The 19052-nt window shown below is 36.9% G+C and overlaps 1 protein-coding gene across 3 annotated transcripts in view; it reads left to right on the forward strand.

The window, feature by feature from the left end:
- The window catches only part of ANGPT1 (angiopoietin 1), a 269150-nt gene that overhangs the window by 59865 nt on the left and 190233 nt on the right, over nucleotides 1-19052 (forward strand). The window lies entirely within an intron of this gene.

Genomic DNA, 19052 nt, shown 5'->3' on the forward strand with positions numbered 1-19052 from the left:
ATATATCCCCATATCTCCTCCTTCTTGCATCTCCCTCCCACCCTCCCTATCTCACCCCTCTAGGGGGTCACAAAGCACCAAGCTGATCTCTCTGTGCTATGCGGCTGCTTCCCACTAGCTATCTGTTTTACATTTGGTAGTGTATATATGTCCATGCCACTTTCTCCCTTCGTCCCAGCTTACCCTTCCCCCTCCCTGTGTCCTCAAGTCCATCCTCTACTTCTGTGTCTTTATTCCTGTCCCGCCCCTAGGTTCTTCAGACTACTGATAGTTCTTAAACACATTAAATGCGAGAAGCACTGGTCTAGAACATACCTGTCTGTAGTAATTTCTCTATAAAGTGTTATTGGATAAATGACTGCAAGTTACATATTACATTTAGCAGATTCAGCAGATTTAAAATCCTTAATACGTGCACATCATAATGTTCTTTATAGTTTTAATGAAGTATTTTGCATACCATAAAATTCACCCATTTTAAGTGTAAATCCAATGACTTTTATTAAATTTACAGAGTGGTACAACCAGTACTACAATCTAATTTCAGAAATTTCCATGATTGCCAAAAGGTCCCTTGTGCCTATCTGCAGTCATTCCCCATTTCCAGCTCCAGTCCCAAACCCAACCACAATAATAAGGTTATTTTAATATTCACCCACCATTCCCTGTTTTAGATAGAGAATAACTAAAGGGAGAACAAATATATCTCTTCCATTCACACTTCAGTAAATAAAAGTGATTCTTGAATGAGTTTTTACTGTGGTTTAACTTGGCATTCACCACATCTGAATGGAATTGATAAACAGCTAGGAATTCAAATATGGTTCAAAATGGATGTTTACCACTTTCAGGGAACAAAATATTTTCAAATAGAACTTATTGAGCACACATTTATAAGCAAACATTATTAGTGTAACAAAAACAGAAGCTATAAGAGTTTAGTCTTTTTCTTTAATACGCTAGTTACAAATCATTGCCATCTAATCAGGGTGTCCTAGGACAGTTTACAATCTTTAACTTAGGTTGCTATTTGATGTTTTGTATTTCTTTAGAAATTTGTGTTAGCTGAGACTGACCACCTTCAGAAAAGTCTCTTTACTCATTCATGTCCTCTACTGAATTCAGGTCCTTAAGCTCTTTCCCCTGGACTTTATGAGTAGGCCGGTAAATGATCTCATTGGACCCAAACACTCTGGACCTATCCCCTGTATTCTGTCTTCCCAACTCCAAGAGGAGGTATTTCAAAACCTCTGCTTACAAACCTACCATGATTTCAAACTGCCCACAAAATGAAGTCCAAACTCCCTGTCACACATTAGTCCAAGCCTATTTTTCCTGTCTCATTGCTTGCCAGTGTTACATTCCCACAGGCCTATTAGGCATGCTGCACTTCTCACTATCTTCAAAACTTGCCAAGCACATCACACATCCTCTGTATCTTTGCTAAGGCTGTTCCCTCCCGGTTGAATGTTATCCCTTTTTCTCCATTCTTCAGCATTGAAATCATATTATTTAGACAACGGCAAATAGTTCTGTGACCCAGTTTTTAATATTCACCCCTTTCCTCAATCAGAATTGACTCTTTCCACTTGTACTCACTTAACATTATATTTTAACTCAAATTTATTATATAGAAGGATGAAGACTATGCCATAGTTAATTATGTTTTCCTTCCACCTTTCACAATATCTAGAATATAATAGGAGCTTAATAAAGAATATATAAATTTATGAATGGCTGAGGGAATCTTTGAAATCTTGCCTTTGAAGATTATTGGACCTGAACTAGTCCTGACATCTGGATGAAACATACACTTACAACTCTCCAGCTGAGAGTACTTTGTGCTTTTTTGTGTATGTCCTAAAACTTCCTGTTTGAGATAAGGGAAAGCATTAACAAGATGGGATTTTTGTAGAATTGGTCCTAGAAGCCTGGTTTATGATGGAAGTTAATATCCTGTTTCATCCATTTAAAATCACAGACTCTAAAGGAATTAAAAGCTCATTTTTTTCAACCCATTAACTTTCCAGATAAGGACAGTATTGCTCAGTGTCTTTATTTGTACAATTTTCTTTTTCACCTTGCATGGTTGAGGTTTGGATTATGTTTTCAATCCTTCATTCAATATCTCTTTACTAATAACCTAATTAAATGCTGTGCCTGGAAATGTCCTTTCTTTGCACAGGATTTTGAAAGCCACAAAACTATTTCATAAGGCAGATCTGGTTTGCTGGGGAAGAACTCACCACTCCAATCCACTTGCAATAGAATGTTCCTTCCTGAACATTTATTTGCCACTTGGTAGCCATTAGGCTCTGTGTATAATGAAAAAGAATTAGGGGGCTCCAAATGAAAGGTCTGAAATTTACTTCTGCCTGTTTTTTCCCTCTGTGCAACAACTTTGTATTTTGGGAATCATAAAAAAGAACACCTCAATTTCACCTACACTTCCACCAATTGGGCAGTAATCTCAGCCACTGTTTAAGAAAGTTCAATGCTTAAAAAGTATTTTGAGGAAAAAAACTATTTTACATGAATGTGAAATATGAATGTTTATTAAATTGAGGGTTTTTTGAACAAATAGAGTCATTATTATTTTTATAAAACTTTTGTTTGTAAGGCAAGAATTATAAGTTGCAAATTGGAAGGAATGCATATAGAAATAAACGCCTAAGTAAAAAAGTACATTTAAAGCTGGAGATCCTATAAAGAACATAGACAGTGAGATACAGCAATTCTCATGTTGTCATGATTACGTATTATTTGTTCAAATAAGCCAAGGTATAAACTATATATATCTCCCTTGAAATAAACATCATTAACAGCATTATGAGATATCTAATATGTATTAAACACTTTATTTAAAATCTGGCAGGTGAGTTAAACACTCCTGCAGACTTCCCTTGCTTTCCTTAGAAAACTATATTTCAGAAAATTTAGCAGGAAATCTTATCTCACCTGACTTCCCTTATAGCATCATTTTAGAATGGGCATACTCTTAACATAATTTGTTTAAAATAAGGTTTATTTATATCTTTCGACAATGTCCCTGTGGGAAAGTGAAATTGATTTCTATTTTTAAAGGATTTTATAGTTCAGTTATTGTTTTAATTGCGTAACCTTGTTGTAAATATTTTTTTTAAATAAAACCCTTCAGCATCATTACCATTATCACACAGTGGTAAAGTTTTCAATTTTAGGATGTTGCTGTAATTCATTGTGTTGTTTGAGAGGTATCAAGGACTTTTCTCATGCCAACACTGATTTGCCAACATGCTCAATTGATTCGTCAGTTTGCTTACATATGTACCAATACAATTACTTTTCTAGATTAAATTAAGATTAAAATATTGGGTGCAAGGAAGCTTATTTTAAGATGTAAATTTATTATAATTGTGTATAATTGTGGAGGGGTATATATGTTTAAAGTAACTTCAATCACTATATCATCCTCAAAGACTGATTTATCAGATGATCTACTCTTTGATTTTTTTAAGTTGTTCCTCAGTGCCTAGCATGATACTCTGAGATAAAAAAGACACAACGATTACCCTAAAGAACTGGTAGGGACGTAGGTGCAAACTTTAAGGGGATTCTTAGGAAAGTATATTAGGAGAATTGAAGAGTTAGGATTTGAAGAGGCAGGGAAGGCTTCATAGAGATTGCAGATTCTTGCTAAGGGAAAAAGGGGTTGGTAGTTGGGAGAAGGAGGAGGACATTCACGGCAGAGGGCACGTGGCATGTACAAGGCTCGGAGGCTTGGGAGAACATGCTGTGAGAGGAAAGCTACAGGTACTCGAACACAACCAGAATAAAGCTGGATTCGTCTTGGCCTAATTCCTGGTGTTTCCTCAATCTGTCCTCAGTTACCAAATCTCTTAGAAAATTGAATACCTGGAAAATTCCTTCTCATGTATGCTTTGTGACAGTCTGAGTGTGAGACATATGTAAACGGACAAAGCAACAAGTGAGCTAAACACACACACACACACACACACACTCTTTACCTTATTTCTCAGAGGAAAAAGAAGCCTGTGATGTAAGAACTATTACTATATCCATTTTACCAACATGGAAACGGAGGTTTTGAGAAGTTAAACAACACCGAGGTCAGCTATTTAGTACGGAGCTGAGATTTGAACCTAGGAAATTTGACTTAAAAGCCCAAGTTTTCATCTTTCACATACTGCCTCTTCTAAGAACCCATGACACCATGAGGTTTATCAGAGGGAAACACAAGAAGAATAAATGATCTTAGTACACCATATAGTAACAGACTGTATCAGTTTCATGTTGCTGCTTTAGCAAATTACACCAAACATAGGATTTTGGCAGTCTGCTTCCTTTCTGGAGGCCCTGAGGGGAGAATCCATTTTCTTGCCTTTTTCAGCTTCTAGAGGCCACCTGCAATCCTTGGCTTGCTGATCACTTCTTTCATCACTCCAGCCTCTTGCTTTCATGGTCACATCTTTTCCTACTGATGTAGAACCTCCTGTCTCCTTCTTCTAAGTCTCCTTTGATTACATTGGAGCAATCCTGATAATCCAGGATAATGACTCTATCCCAAGATCCTTAATTTAATCACATTTGCAAAGTACATTTTACCATGTAAGTTAACATATTCATAGGTCCTGAGGTTTAGAATGTGGTCATATTTGGGGAGGCCATATCACAAAGAGTGATGCAATCTAGGAAAAATTATTTAAGTTCTAGGTAAGGAAGAGTGAATAGGCATGAACTCTGACCTCAAGGAGCTCAAAGTCTAGTAGGGACTCAGACATGTTAACCAAAAATGAATAAAATGGGGCAAAGTACTACTACAGGGTGCAGAGTGAGTACTTAGCAGTTAGCCTGATGATGGTACAGAGAAAGCCACATAGCATTCTCCTGTATTTGGAATATTATCAGGACTCCATAAGACCATTGTCTCAAATTAAATTTCCATTGAGAAAATAATAAACTTAAGTTTAACTTATTGTTATATTTATGACTTTTGTGAAATTCCCAAAACATTAAGTATTATCTTAGAAGTTAAAGTTGCTCTCAAGGATATTTTTTAATATATCCTGAAGTTAAAAATTTTAATTCTAAAAAAACAGAAATCCTTTCAGCACATTCTAGAAACATTCCAGAAGATTCTAACCAAGAAGTTGATTCATATGTATGTGTCTAGCTAGCCTATTACTTTAAATGAAAAATAACCCACATGACAAATGGAGTTTTCTTCCTCAGAAATGTTTCCCAGTTATTGACCCAGGTATGTTTTTTTAAAGTTATCTCTTTATTGCTTTTACTTTTATGTGAATCATATCAAACCACCGTAATGTCAGAGTTGCCCCAAAACATAAGATTTGTGAAGGCCTGCATTTCAAAAATAATATTAGTCTATAGAAAACTCCTTTACACCGTGACACAAGCACTACCCTTTGACCAAGCTCTAGGAATTTCTCCCTCACCAAGACGAAAGCAATCCAAAAACCGACCAGCAGAGCTGATTCTTTTTGCCTTCCTGGAATTCAGCAATAGGCTTTCACACTTTCTTGAAGCTCCCATTGGCTTTGAGGAGAAAAGACAATTAACCCTGACTTAAGAAGCATTTCACTGTAGACTCTTCCTGCTGGGTTAACAAACATGACTAAGAAAGAGAGCTTCTTGGGAGTGCCTCACTCAGTGTCATTATTGATTAGTGATACCCATTCTCTTAGCAAAGCTTTTAGGAACTTAAGATTCAAGGGAGTTTGATAATTAGAAATGAAGTTTTCAATTGCTTTTTTGTACAAATTTGTTAACTGAACTGTTGAGTGATGAGATGCTGAATAGAGAGCCTTCCTGGGACGTCCTGGTTTCACTCACCACGGTAACCAGTCATGCCTGATGTGTGGCTCACTGTGCTCCTTTTTGATTTAAATGATTCTTCCCCTACTTCTCTCATGGTCCTGCAAGGGGTGCCATATCATCTCGTAGCTTGAAGTTGTAACATATAAGCATCTGTTAATTAGAGGGCTGTGTAGCCAGTTATACTTGACTAACCTGCTTATCCATTCTCTTAAACAGCTCTAATACTACCTCTGGTTTTTGACTTTGTTTGTTTGGGTTTTTTAATAACTTCAGACTATGTAATAAGATATGCTCCTTATGATTTAAAATGACAAAATTCTATTGTATCAGAATTTTTTCCTAGCATATTTGGAAACTAATTCAAATTTTCAAAGTGCATGAAAGGCAGTTATTGAATGAAGAGCTTTTCCTTTACCTGAGGGTTTAGGGGAAGACACTTAATAATATGAAGAGTGCTTTTTAAAATATCTTTCTCTAGGCTGGGAATTTTACCAACTTGATTAGAGAATGAGCTAAGAGGTCAAAATAACAGGTGTGATTCTTATAAAGGTTAGTTACTACTGGTCCCATGGCTATCACCAGTCACTGTCAAAATGTGTGCCCTTGCTTAAAAAAGCACCTGGCAGGTGTCTATGATTGTTCTTGTTTAATCTCAGCACAAGGAAAGCAAAACGAACTACTGCCAACATCACCACAACAAAAAGACCACAAGAGATCTGAACTAGAAACTAGGACATTAAAAAAAGAGTATATGAGGTGACCAAAAAAGAGGGGTTAAAGATGGAACCTGGGGAAAATATGCATTTTCTCTGACACACATGATAATAAGATTGTTTGTTTTCCTTTTGGTTGGTCTTTTAATATAGTGTATTACACTTTGCATAGATCATAGCACATTAAAAAGCCTCATGGGATTTAATCGTGTTTCTCACGTGGCAGACCGTGGACCTCCTCTATCCTTTATAATCTCTCAAAGTGCCCTAGCATGGGCTAGACACACACTAATTGAATTTATGTTTACTGAGATACAGTTAATAGATGGCCACATAAAAGATGATGATCGGGCTTCCCTGGTGGCACAGTGGTTAAGAATCTGCCTGCCAATGCAGGGGACACAGGTTCAAGCCCTGGTCTGGGAAGATCACACATGCTGCGGAGCAACTAAGCCCGTGTGCTACAACTACTGAGCCTGTGCTGTAGAGCCCACGAGCCACAACTACTGAAGCCCACACGCCTAGAGCCCGTGCTCTAGGGAAGAGCCACCGCAAGAGAAGCCACCGCAATGAGAAGCCTGCGCACCGCAATGAAGAGTAACCCCCGCTCCTCGCGACGAGAGAAAGCCCGCATGCAGCAACGAAGACCCAATGCAGCCAAAACAAACAAACAAATAAATAAATAAAAGATGATGGCCATCTGGGAAGGAAACCTATATACCATATTTCATTATTTGTAGCTTGCAAGAAAACATTCCTACTCCCTAAACAGCAATTTTAGGTGCTTCATTGTTGGTAGTAAGTGGAGAAAAACCTCATGAAGGGGCGAATGCAAAATATAGTCCTGCCTGGCCCCTGAAAATTCACCTACTAAACAAGTTGGCTTTCAAAATATGGGTTCTTCAATCTGCAGTTTGGATCCCTTTTCTTTGATCTGTTTGCTGGATATACCCCTTCAAGGAGCCTAGCCTTCTCCAAGTTATGTTATGCCTTGCTTTGTCTCTGTTTTCCCAATTCCAGTATCCTATCTTAGGAGCTGCATTGTCCACATAAATGACTTTGTGGATAATAACTCATTTCCTCTTCCCTTCCTGTTGGGAGGATATGCTGACACTTACCCACAGGAATTTGCCCTTGCCATAGACCACACCTGGATGCCAAAATGAAAGTCTAAAACAAGTAAACATTCATATAGTTTCAAACATACAATAGTAGAGAGGTCTTCTCTTAGTGATTACAATTGTTTTAGAGACTCTTACCTGAGCAAAGGAAGAATCAAAGAGTGCAACTTTATGGACCAGGGGATCAGGAAAGATACAGAACACAGGACATTGACTTGGAGGACAGGTCTGGTGTGACCACGTGTCCCGCATAGACAGGAGCATCTTCAGGATGATGTCTACAAGTGAAGGGAGGAAGAAGTGCCTCAATAGATAGCCAGTACAGGATGAAACAGATGAGCAGGTTCTGCAGACATTGGGATCTGCTTCACAAATGGCTCACAGCTGGCTCTCTGATGCCTGAGTTTGGATTACAGTCTGACTGGGCAGGATGTCTGGTAGGGTACTTACAGCCTAACAATGGGATGGTACAGGAATCCTTTCAGGATCATACATTCTCCTGATATAGAAATTTCAAAACAAAGTTCACCCCTTGACCTTAAACAAACTGCCTCTCAAATCCCCATTCCTCTGTAACATACACAAAAGTGCCCTTCACAGTTCTAGAGACCAGAGACCAATCTTTTCTCTTTAGTTTTAACTGTATTATTGACTAAAGCAGGCTGGTCCTGACTCAGTTAACAGAACTTACCAAGCTCACCATGTTCAGGGTTTTATCTAGATCAGGAAAAGGGAATGTATCGGTAGTAGAGTTTAGACCCACTTTCCTTTTCCATATTGGAATTCTTACGTGAGTTCTGTGAGAAGTTGAGTTTACTAGTTTTTAATATTTTAAATTTTCTTAAATATGGGGTGTCATTTTTCTCTACTTAAGAAACTTCCTCTGGATTTCTACCCCACTCCATCCAGCACCACCTTGGTGAACTTTTGGTGACATAGTTCCTATATGGAAAAGGGTAGTGTTTGTTACTCTTGTTAAGCTTTGATGTCTTAAGGGTCTTGGTATAAAAGAGAAAAACCTTGTCATTTGTTATTTTCTACTCCTTTTTCCCTCTCCTTTTTGAGTGCTGTGTTTATTTTAAGGACAAGGACAAAAATCCTGAAAATGGAAAGCATATGCATAGAAGCAGGGCTTTGAAGTATCCTTCCTCCTAGAAGCTCAAAATCCAAGAAATTGAAAAGAAGGAGGAATAGCACAGAAGGGAAGGAAAACCACATACTTAGCAGGCATGTTCTAGGATTATATGGAGAGAAATTCTCTAACCTGCTACCCCAAGTCACCTTTTCTTTGCATTTAAATAAGGCAAGCTTTCTGTAACATGCAGCTATTTCTTGGGACCATAACGTAGTGCAAAGAACTCACACAGTCTTGGGCCCCACATACTTCCTTTTCTTAAGAACACTGATCAATCATCTAGAGAGTGCTCACCCCTCTGAAAAGCTTTTCCAGTACCCGGGGTTGCCCTTTCTCTCTCTTTTGTCCCACTGCCCACTGTACTTTGGACCTATGTGTCGATGGAGGCAGATTTACCTTGAAGCTAGTGAAGCCTGAGCTTCAGGGCCTCTCATTTGCACATGCCTTTCAGTGTCCTAGGAGTTCCTGATTTTTGTAGAGAGTTCTGTGTGGGAAAGGAGGCTAGTTGCAATTAGGAAGCAACCCTATGTAAGCAAAGTGTGGTAAATTACTAAGGACATAACCCTGCAAGGGTCTAGTAACTTGTATTTTTCTCTTTTGTTCAAAATAATCACATTTGTACCTGGTTGTGCATTTTTAGTTTTGTATTCTTTTTCTGAGAGGACTCCCAAATAATACAAGCTTCAGGCCCCACAAAACCTGGAGCCACTCCTGATACCTGCATAGTGAGGATGTTCTGTTAAGAAGAACTGGAGAAACTTGACTGGAGAAACTTGAAGCTTGTTCTGAAGGGATACCCAGATTGCTTCCAGGATCAGTAATAGAAACCAGCTCTTGGTGCCTTATGGATGAGAGCTTGGGACCCATTTCTTCTCCGTTTGCCTTGGCTTTATTATTCATATAATGGTAAAATAACTGCCTGCAGCCTCCCATTCACGTACTTCCAGATCCAAAAGGCAGGAAACCTTGGTTGGGACAATCTCAGGATAGGCCTCTGATAGACTTGGCTTGAGACTGATGCATCCAGGGATTTAGTTTCTGTGACAGGTAGCCCCCAACAGCCAAATGAAAAGGATAATGGAGATAAAGGATGTAGAGGGGCAGTGTGATGTCATCTATGAAAGCAAGTAAAACATGCTGGGAAGATACCTGCTAAATTATCTCTACTTTAATTGAGTTTCTTTACATGTGTGTCTTGTCCATAAAAATATGGGTTCTGTAAAAGGGATAACCTTTTTCATTTCTCTCATTATTCTCAATATCTTCTATAATGTTTTGTCCAAAGTGGTCTGGCTAAACTAATAAATCAGGAAATGAAGAGGAAAAACTCAATGTAGCATCCTCCTGTAATGGAATTTAGCCGTTACATTGTTAACAGAGGCTGAATTCCATACTGGACACCAGATACCAAACAATATTCATATTCCCTTAATGTGATTTCCCAATACATGGAAAATTTAAAAAATGGTCTTTCTAATGTGTCAGAGATACTTTATTTCAATATATGACCAATATGTGAATTGTTTTAGTTTTGTTAAGTTCCTCACAGGGTTCTAAGAAACATTATGGTTCCAAATAAAATACTTAATCCCTAGTAGTCATCATTATAGTAATGCATAACCAAGAATGTACACAGAATATTATTTTACTGGATGGCTGTGATGGCTGCCCAGTGTTTTCCAGCTGTGCTTTGCATTGAATCCTCCCTAGGCATGCATTATGCTCAGGTCCTGTGCAGTCTCTGGAGGGGAATAATGTGGCCATTACATTCAATTAAAAACAATTTTATTTATTTATCTATTTTTGCAATTGACCAAAGATGGTTTTTAATCAGCTAATCAGATTACTGAGGAAACAGCCTCTTAATTATCCTTCCTGGAACTGTGGTGTTATCAAATGTTCATTAATATTATAACTAAAGACTCCTGAGTGCAGCATCTCAGAAATTACACATGTGTAAGGTTCAGTCATCAAAATCTGACAGACTCTTAAAATTATGTTATTACTTTAGTCAAATTTTACCATTGTCTCCTGACTCTAAAAGGGATTTTTACCATGTAAAATCCCCAAGATATCCATTCAATTTACAGTTGTTCTCTTGGCCCAAATATATACTTCATTCACTTCTAGCATTTTGAAGGGTTAACCATGGTTACAGACAACCATTATTTTGTTGTTTTTCTTTCCATAGCAGAATCTTATTTTTTTTTTAACTTGAGAAGAGGAAAAGGTACCTAAAACCATTTTTTCTCTATTTCTAACAATTAGATTAGGAACTAAGTAACATACAGTGAAAGAATGATTACAAATATATTATTAACAACTAACGTTTATTAAGCATTTACTATGTGCCAGGTAATGTTCCATGTATGCCTTAGGTTAATCTCCCTGGGAAACAGAGATTTCTGTGTAGTTTTTTGGTGGGGCTGGGTGCTCTCAGGAGCAACATCTGTAAAGGAGAGACAAGCTGGACTGAGCAAAGGGAGAAGTTAAACTGTGATACAATTGAAACAGAGACTTTAACTGATCCCACAAGAAGCTCTGGAGCTGGAATGGCTTTTTGGGGGACCCAGGTCATCATGTATCAACCAGGCTGTCCAAAGAGGAAGGGGCATAATCTTGGGCAGGACAACTCCCTTCAGCTAAGGGCAGTTCACAGAAGGGTGCAGCTGAGAGGTGCAACACTCCCTGCACCTGGAGGAATGAAGGCACACTTCTTATCCACTATAATGTATTATCTTACTTCAGCAGTGTTAGGGTGATAACTGTTTACCAGTTGGCTCAGAATAGGGGGCAGGCAGAGGCAGCCTTGATTGGTAGTCTGTCACTTTCCATGGTGTAAATACTCCCACCATGGCCAATTTCAAGTTAACAACTTGATAGCGAAGAGAGTTGAGAAGTGGGCACAGTCAGCTCACAGAAGTAGGAGCAGGCTCCAGAACATCCGCTTAATCATCAAGCCTTTGGTAAAAATAATATTAATTCCATTTGTGAAATGGGAGAGCATATAAGAAACACATTGCTCAATTCTTCTATGTGTACAGTTTGCAGACATCCCTGCAAAAGTATTAACTATAGAATTTTCCACAGTAGCATTTAGACCTGCCTACACATATTCAGTTTCTTAAGTATATGTATTTGAGTAAAACCGTGCTTCTAAACTTTTCCAAGTAACATCTAAATACTGATTTGGTGAGTTACTATAGTTATTTCTTTAGGTTAAGTAAAAAGTTTAAATTAGACTGAGTGCTAAGGAAACTCTAGATGTAAAATTTATGTCAGGAAGTCCAGGCCTTTTTGCATTCCAAGTGTGGTATTTAGAGGTTTCTCAATGTTTGAGACAAAAAGCAAATTAACAAATGCAGGTGATCACATTAAAAACTTTTATAAGAAGCTACTGAAGATCTGGATCGGTGAACCAAGATTTCCAGGACCTGACTGAGAACACAAGATCAGTATCAGCTGTGTTCTGATTTTAGCCATAATAGGTTTAATGGGTCCTAGAAATATGTTTATTCTTTTGTACAGGTTATTTTTAAGAAGCTAAAATGAGTTTTTAGGGCAATGAAAATGCTCTTATGATACTATAATGGTAGATACGTGTCATTATACATGTGTCCAAGTTCACAAAATGTACAACTGGAAGAGTGAACCCAAATGTAAAGTATGGTCTTTGGTTGATAATGGTGTGTTAACGCAAGTTCATAAATAGTATTAATAATAAATGTACCGCTCTGGTCATAGGTATTGATAATGGGAGAGTCTGTGCGTGGGTGGGAGTAGGGAATATGTGGGAGGTCTTTTACCTTCCTCTCAATTTTGCTGTGAACCTAAGAGTGTTCTATTCTAAAAAATAAAGTATTTAAAGAAATAAAAGCTAAGGTTAGTTTATGAACATTGTGGAACAACTGCAATGTAGTATTAAGAGCCTATGTTTTATAGAAAGAGAGATTCATGTTGGAATTATAACTGCAAGTCCTTGGGCAAATGCTCAAATTGTCTGATCCCCAGTTTTCTCTTTTGTATAAGAGAAAGTAATACGTCTCTTGCAGGTTGTTGACAAGTTTAAATGGGGCATCCAATTGCTTGCCATACAAGTGCACAGTAAATTATAGCAGATATAATTAATGTTAGAAGCTGAGCATTTGGAACTGAATATGGAGTTTTCAGTAGACCAAAATAATTGTTGTATGTTTCTTAGAATTTCCCTTAAAATTGGGATAAATTATTTTCATTTGTAAGTAGAAGGTATTAGTAGACTCAGGGAGTATGTATGGGCTTCTTCCCTATAGAAGGAAAGAATGAATTCTGAGGTGTTTAACATGCAACTCATTAAAATTCTAAGCAGTGGTCCACAAATGGAACACAAACAATGAATGGAAGCCAGTACAAATAAGAAATGTCCCAGAAAAAAATCAGGTGGCTGGGATAAAGTATTTGAATTATCCTGCTTATGGACAACATATAGGAAAACTATTTTAATTGGTTTCAAAGCAAACACTCAAATTATAATAGAATGACAAGCTTAACCATTTCTCACTTGCTTTCCTGAAACTAACCTCCTTCCTATTTAAAGTAATCCACTCCCAATATTGTGTTTCATGTGAAACCCCAATCTGCAGATAGACTCCATTCACTGGAAGAACTCATTAACCAAACAATTCAAAGAGCAGCTTTGCTTTTGTACCAGGCCTGATATTGACAGATGCTAACCTTACCAGCAAGACTCCTCTTTTGTATACTTGTGATGGGGAAGGAGGTTTTCTTTCCTTTTGTAGCTCCTGAGAGGATTGACAGGAGACACCGGAAGTCTCATTTCTCTTATCCTTCAACATGGCTTTAGGATACTTGTAAGTGGTACAAAAAAAAAGTAGACTTTACTGTCTTTTTCTTTTCTTTCGCCAGTTTTACTTTGTTTTGACTTGTATCTTAGTCATATTTTATATCTTCACAAAGGCCATGGGCCATTTTTAATAGGCCTGTAGAGAAATGTTATTTAACTTTCTTATATTGGCATGTTTCCATGCAAACTGTGACTAATATTGCTTCCATTGTTATTTGACAAAAGGATAAAAGAATTTTTCACTCAAATTGAAAAATGCTGGCAGCTACTAGGTAAGTAAAGGATATACTCTTTGCCTTTCTATGCTTTCTAAGATTCTTGATACGTAATAGAAAATTAAAAAAAATATATCCAGTAATATGTAATATTGTATTGCCCCTGTCAAAATAAAGTAAAATAGTGTCTTGCTATTTTTACAAAAACTAGTAAGATTGAAGTCTCAGAATTTATGACTATCTTTAGAAAAATTCCAGATGGAAGAAATATTCTGGTGGAATTTAAAGAATTAAACATTCAAGGATCATTTTTTCACACATGTTCTAATTTATGTGTTAATCAACCAAAACAAGTGTTAGAAGGAATAGTAATGAATAAATATAATTTCCATATGAGATCAGTTCTTTTAGTGATTGGTGCTGTGGGGACTTGGTACATATCTATATGTTTTTACACTGATGGATATATTTTCAGAACTAAAAAGTGTTTGGACAATAAAAACTTTCATTTTTAATTTTTTGAACTACTTGTGTGTTCTTATGTAGAGAAAGGAAATTTCTAAACCAAATATCTAGTGATTCGTTCTCCATGGACCATATATAAATGATGATCTAATTGACATATTAGTAACATTTTGGGGCCAATTCCTAATTCCTCCAGGGTTGACAAGAAGAGTATTATATAACTGAGAGGGTGTGAACCCTGAGGCTGTTCTTCTCCACCTGGTTGGGAATGTATACATCTCTAACAACGTAGTCTACCAAGTTTAGGAATGGAAAAGTCAAGTAAATAAAGGAGACAGTAATGACTAACAGCGAACCTGTGATGTTTGCTTGGATACTAGCAATCATAGTTTTAAATCTTGTTGATTCCTTCTCAGACTAAAACAATGGTATCTTTTATTTATTTATTTTTTTAAAGAACTTATGGGCGGTGTCATTTATAGTTCATGATTAATGCAGTCAGGGATTGAAAATATTTTTTACATTTGAACTACAGCTGAGCCCATGTGTTTTTCTTTGTTGAACAGAGGCATCATGTCTAACGTTGGCGATCACACTAGCAAGTCCTTCTGTTTTCACTTGTAAATATAGACACAAGCAATTTCATAGGGCAAGTTAGATGAATAATTAATTGCTTATCAAATAAACTGCTAGGAGTGATGAACAATGATCAGTGTAATTGATCCGATTATGATATGCATTCTGTTAAAGCTTCATGGTCAAGGGCCCTTGGATTCTGAGCCAGATAAACCCAAGTTGAAGTCTTGGCTCCTACCCTTATCCTTTCTAAGCCTAAAATTCTTCTTTATCTGAAAAATGGGTGCATATTAACTCATGGGGTTATTGTGGAGAGTAAATGAAGTCATGAATGTGAAGTGTTTAGCAGTGGTTGACATAGAATAGGGGTGCAATACAGGACATATTTATAATGGCTACTAAGAAACATTATCCTGTAAGACCCTATGAAATTAGTTAAACCTAGATATCTGATCTTTTCTACTCACAAGAAAAGCTTTGAAATAAACCAAAGCTTTGACTGGATTGAAGTTTATCCTCCTGGGTCAATGTGCATGTTTTATCTCCTCCCTCTTTCTCTCTTTACTTGTGTGCATGATAGGATGAGGAGGGGTCGTGATTGATTTTAGACCTAGAAAATATATTACTGATAAATTTATGAATTCTTTCTTTGCTTAGGATATATCTAACTTTCTATGTCAGAAGAGAAATAAAAGATATGTATTTGTACAAATAACTGAATTCATCAAGTAATTCCAGAGGCAAGATATTTTCCCCTTCATTTTGAGAGGACTGTTATCTTCAGGAAGTTTTTCAACTTTGTCTGAATAGAAAAAAAAAAAAGTATTAATTCAGGAACTCTGAAGGAAGAGCTAGAACTCTGAAGGAAGGGCTTTATGGCTGGTGACAGAGTCCAGTATTTTATCCCTGCCTGGTTTCAGCTGGCTCTCATTATGTGAACAAAGTGCAAGCTTTTAGATTGGATCCAAAGTTCCTGTTTTGCGTGAACCAGATGTTTTGCCTTTTCCTCCCTTGTCATTTACGTATGAACTGCTACTTTACTTATACCTTCAAAAGCCATAAGCCTTTTTAATTTCACTGTCTTCCTTACTGGATTTTTTAAGTAGTTTAGCATACATCAACAAATATTGCACTATATTTGTACAGTTTTCTTCAAATAACTAAATAGAGAAGTATAAAAATTGCCAATCCAGTTTAGCTCAATGTCTCATCAAATCTGTTGGTTCATCCTAGGCCAATACCAATGTCAGTTGAATGTCATGTAATTACTAAGCAACTTGGTATCATCACAAACAAGAGAACACAGACACTCATATGCCCACTTTTTCTAAAGTTTTCTCATCAGATTTTTTTTGATGTTGTCTAAAGAAATGCAGTTGTAAAGCTTTTGGCTTGAAAAGCTTATATTATGCTCAGCTAAATAAATTGTCATGGAAGTGATAAAATTGTGGGAGGGGGATTGTCTAGAGAAGATAAAATAAATCACTGTTTTACATCATATTTGATTTCATAATCTTTGCTGCATATTTTGTCTTATGTTCTCTGACTTTAAAAAAAGTCTAAACCTTCTTTCTTATTTAAAAAGCAAATATCTGCCTCATACACATCTCACATAAAAAGGAATGATGTATGAGGGTGCTTCAGTCCCTTGAAGACACTGCAAAGTTGTAATTTTTGGTAAATGATCTGAGGCCATAACATGTTACAGAAGGTAAACATCTACATGCCAATTTGTAGAGACAGAACAAATCTATTTGCCTTGTTTGATGTATTCATTATTTTTACAGGACTCTAGGGAAAATCCTGTCCCCTGAGGCACTCCTTTCCCACTGTAGAATTACATAATTAAAAAATGCTGCTGTTGTTTAAATAGCTTGTGTTTAAGTAGTTTGGGATTGAAACCAACTGATCAAATTCACAGTCACGCAACATTTCTGCCCCATCTCCTAACTTTCCTCTTTTTGTTGAAGAGAGAAAATAGCATGCCTTTCAGATATGTCCTGGTCAGATTTGATTCGCCCAGATGAATTTGCAGCTTTATTATGAGATAAAATTCACTTTTGCTACGAGCAGCCTCCTTTATCTTAGCTGCTCCTAGGATGTTCATGATCTAGTTGAGGGAAATACAACATTTAAATGTGGACAGTTGCTAAATTCTCTTATCAGGAGTGATAATAATGGGATGGAAACGATTGATCTGGAGAGGTTTCTTGATTGAAGAGAATTTGAATTAGAATGCTGTGCTTGGAAGCCATCCTTCCAAAAAGAAGAGATTTGGTAAATGCTAATACTGCCCTTTTTAGAGTTCTACATAAATAACCAGGATGTTCCTGGTGTTGTAGCATTTGATAACAATGATATTGGCCTCTAACTAGCCTTTCCATCCATTCTGCCTGACATCATGATGTTGTGTATTTTTCTCCTAAAAGTACAGCTCTATCATAGCTTCCTCTTTGCAAAAATCTGTAATGGTTACGGCATGATTCTAAATTAAGTATTATAATATTCCTCACTTCCTCATCAGTGCCCTTCATAATATGGTAACCACTCACCTCTCCATTCTTTCTTCACTTTGCTTCTACTATTACTGTGTGTGCAAAGAAATTGACTAATTACTGTATCTTAAACATAGCCCTCATTTCCCCCATCTCACAATACCTCCAAAGCCCTCTTTTCTGTGTCTACCTACTGTTCAAGATGTTTTTCAAATGCCGTCTTCACCTTACATGTTTTCTGATTCCTTCAGACCAATGTGATCTTTCCCTCATTTAGCTTTTTATTTCTCTCATGACATTGGTCATAGGAATCTTGAGTCAGAATTTTGTATTTTCTAGTGAGATTCCTTCTCCTGAACTGTTTATTTAACTCTTAAAATTGGGATTCCTTCTTTCTTTCATATATATATATATATATATATATATATATATACACACATATATGTATATATATATACGCATATATATATTTACTTATTTATCTCAGTGGTTAGTACACAGTTACACATAATTGTTCAATAGCTCTATCATGATTACATTGTAAGGGAGAGGCTGCCATGGTCATCTAGTACTGTGTTTATGGAACGGTTGGCTTCAAAGCATGCAAAGGATTTTTGATGTGTTAAAATAGGCTGAATTATTGATGCCACATAACATGGGAGCAGACAAGTTTCTTTTCATTGTTTGTCCAGAAAGCGCTAAGTCATGACCCTTTACTGGATCTCCTTCACCTTATCAGTGATATACTCTATTGCTTCCATTGAGCAAGATTTTAACTTTCTTTAAAGCAAAGCATGGACATTTTCAGACTTAAATTACATCATGTAACAGGACACAGGAGATACTTGATATCCATTTGAGTGAGGTTTTAATGGGTAAAGTAAACCTTTTTTTTTGCAATGGGGAATACCTTAATAAACTCACACACTTGGTTCAACATACAGAGCTCTATGATGGGAAACTTGAGTATGGTCTTTAAAAGGTTTCAAGTTCATTTTATAAAATTATCAATGGTTTTCACTTAGGCTGGAATGTCACTGAAAGAAATCTTATTTAACTCTAAACACAAGCCTAGATAATGTTAAAGGTTATTGAGTTCTTTCATTCCAGACTGTTCAGAGTGTATAGTCTGGTGCTAAAGTTTTACTCTCTGAGAAAACTCTTCCACTTAGACATGACCACTTCTGTAGTACATGTCCACACATACTTTACCATATAATCATGGTGAACAGAATCACAGACAAGCAAGTAATTTTAGCACTACTGCTTCTTTTTTTTTTTTTTTAACATCTTTATTGGAGTATAATTGCTTTACAGTGGTGTGTTAGTTTCTGCTTTATAACAAAGTAAATCAGTTATACGTATACATATGTCCCCATATCTCTTCCCTCTTGCGTCTCGCTCCCTTCCACCCTCCCTATCCCACCCCTCTAGGTGGTCACAAACCACCGAGCTGATCTCCCTGTGCTATGTGGCTGCTTCCCCCTAGCTATCTATTTTACGTTTGGTAGTGTATATATGTCCATGCCACTTTGTCACAGCTTACCCTTCCCCTGGCCCATATCCTTAAGTCCATTCTCTAGTAGGTCTGTGTCTTTATTCCCATCTTACCCCAAGGTTTTTCATGACCTTTTTTTTTTTTTTTTTTTAG

The sequence above is a fragment of the Neophocaena asiaeorientalis genome, unplaced genomic scaffold, assembly GCF_003031525.2.
Source record: "Neophocaena asiaeorientalis asiaeorientalis breed wild unplaced genomic scaffold, Neophocaena_asiaeorientalis_V1.1 scaffold496, whole genome shotgun sequence".
In the NCBI taxonomy this organism is placed as follows: domain Eukaryota; kingdom Metazoa; phylum Chordata; class Mammalia; order Artiodactyla; family Phocoenidae; genus Neophocaena; species Neophocaena asiaeorientalis.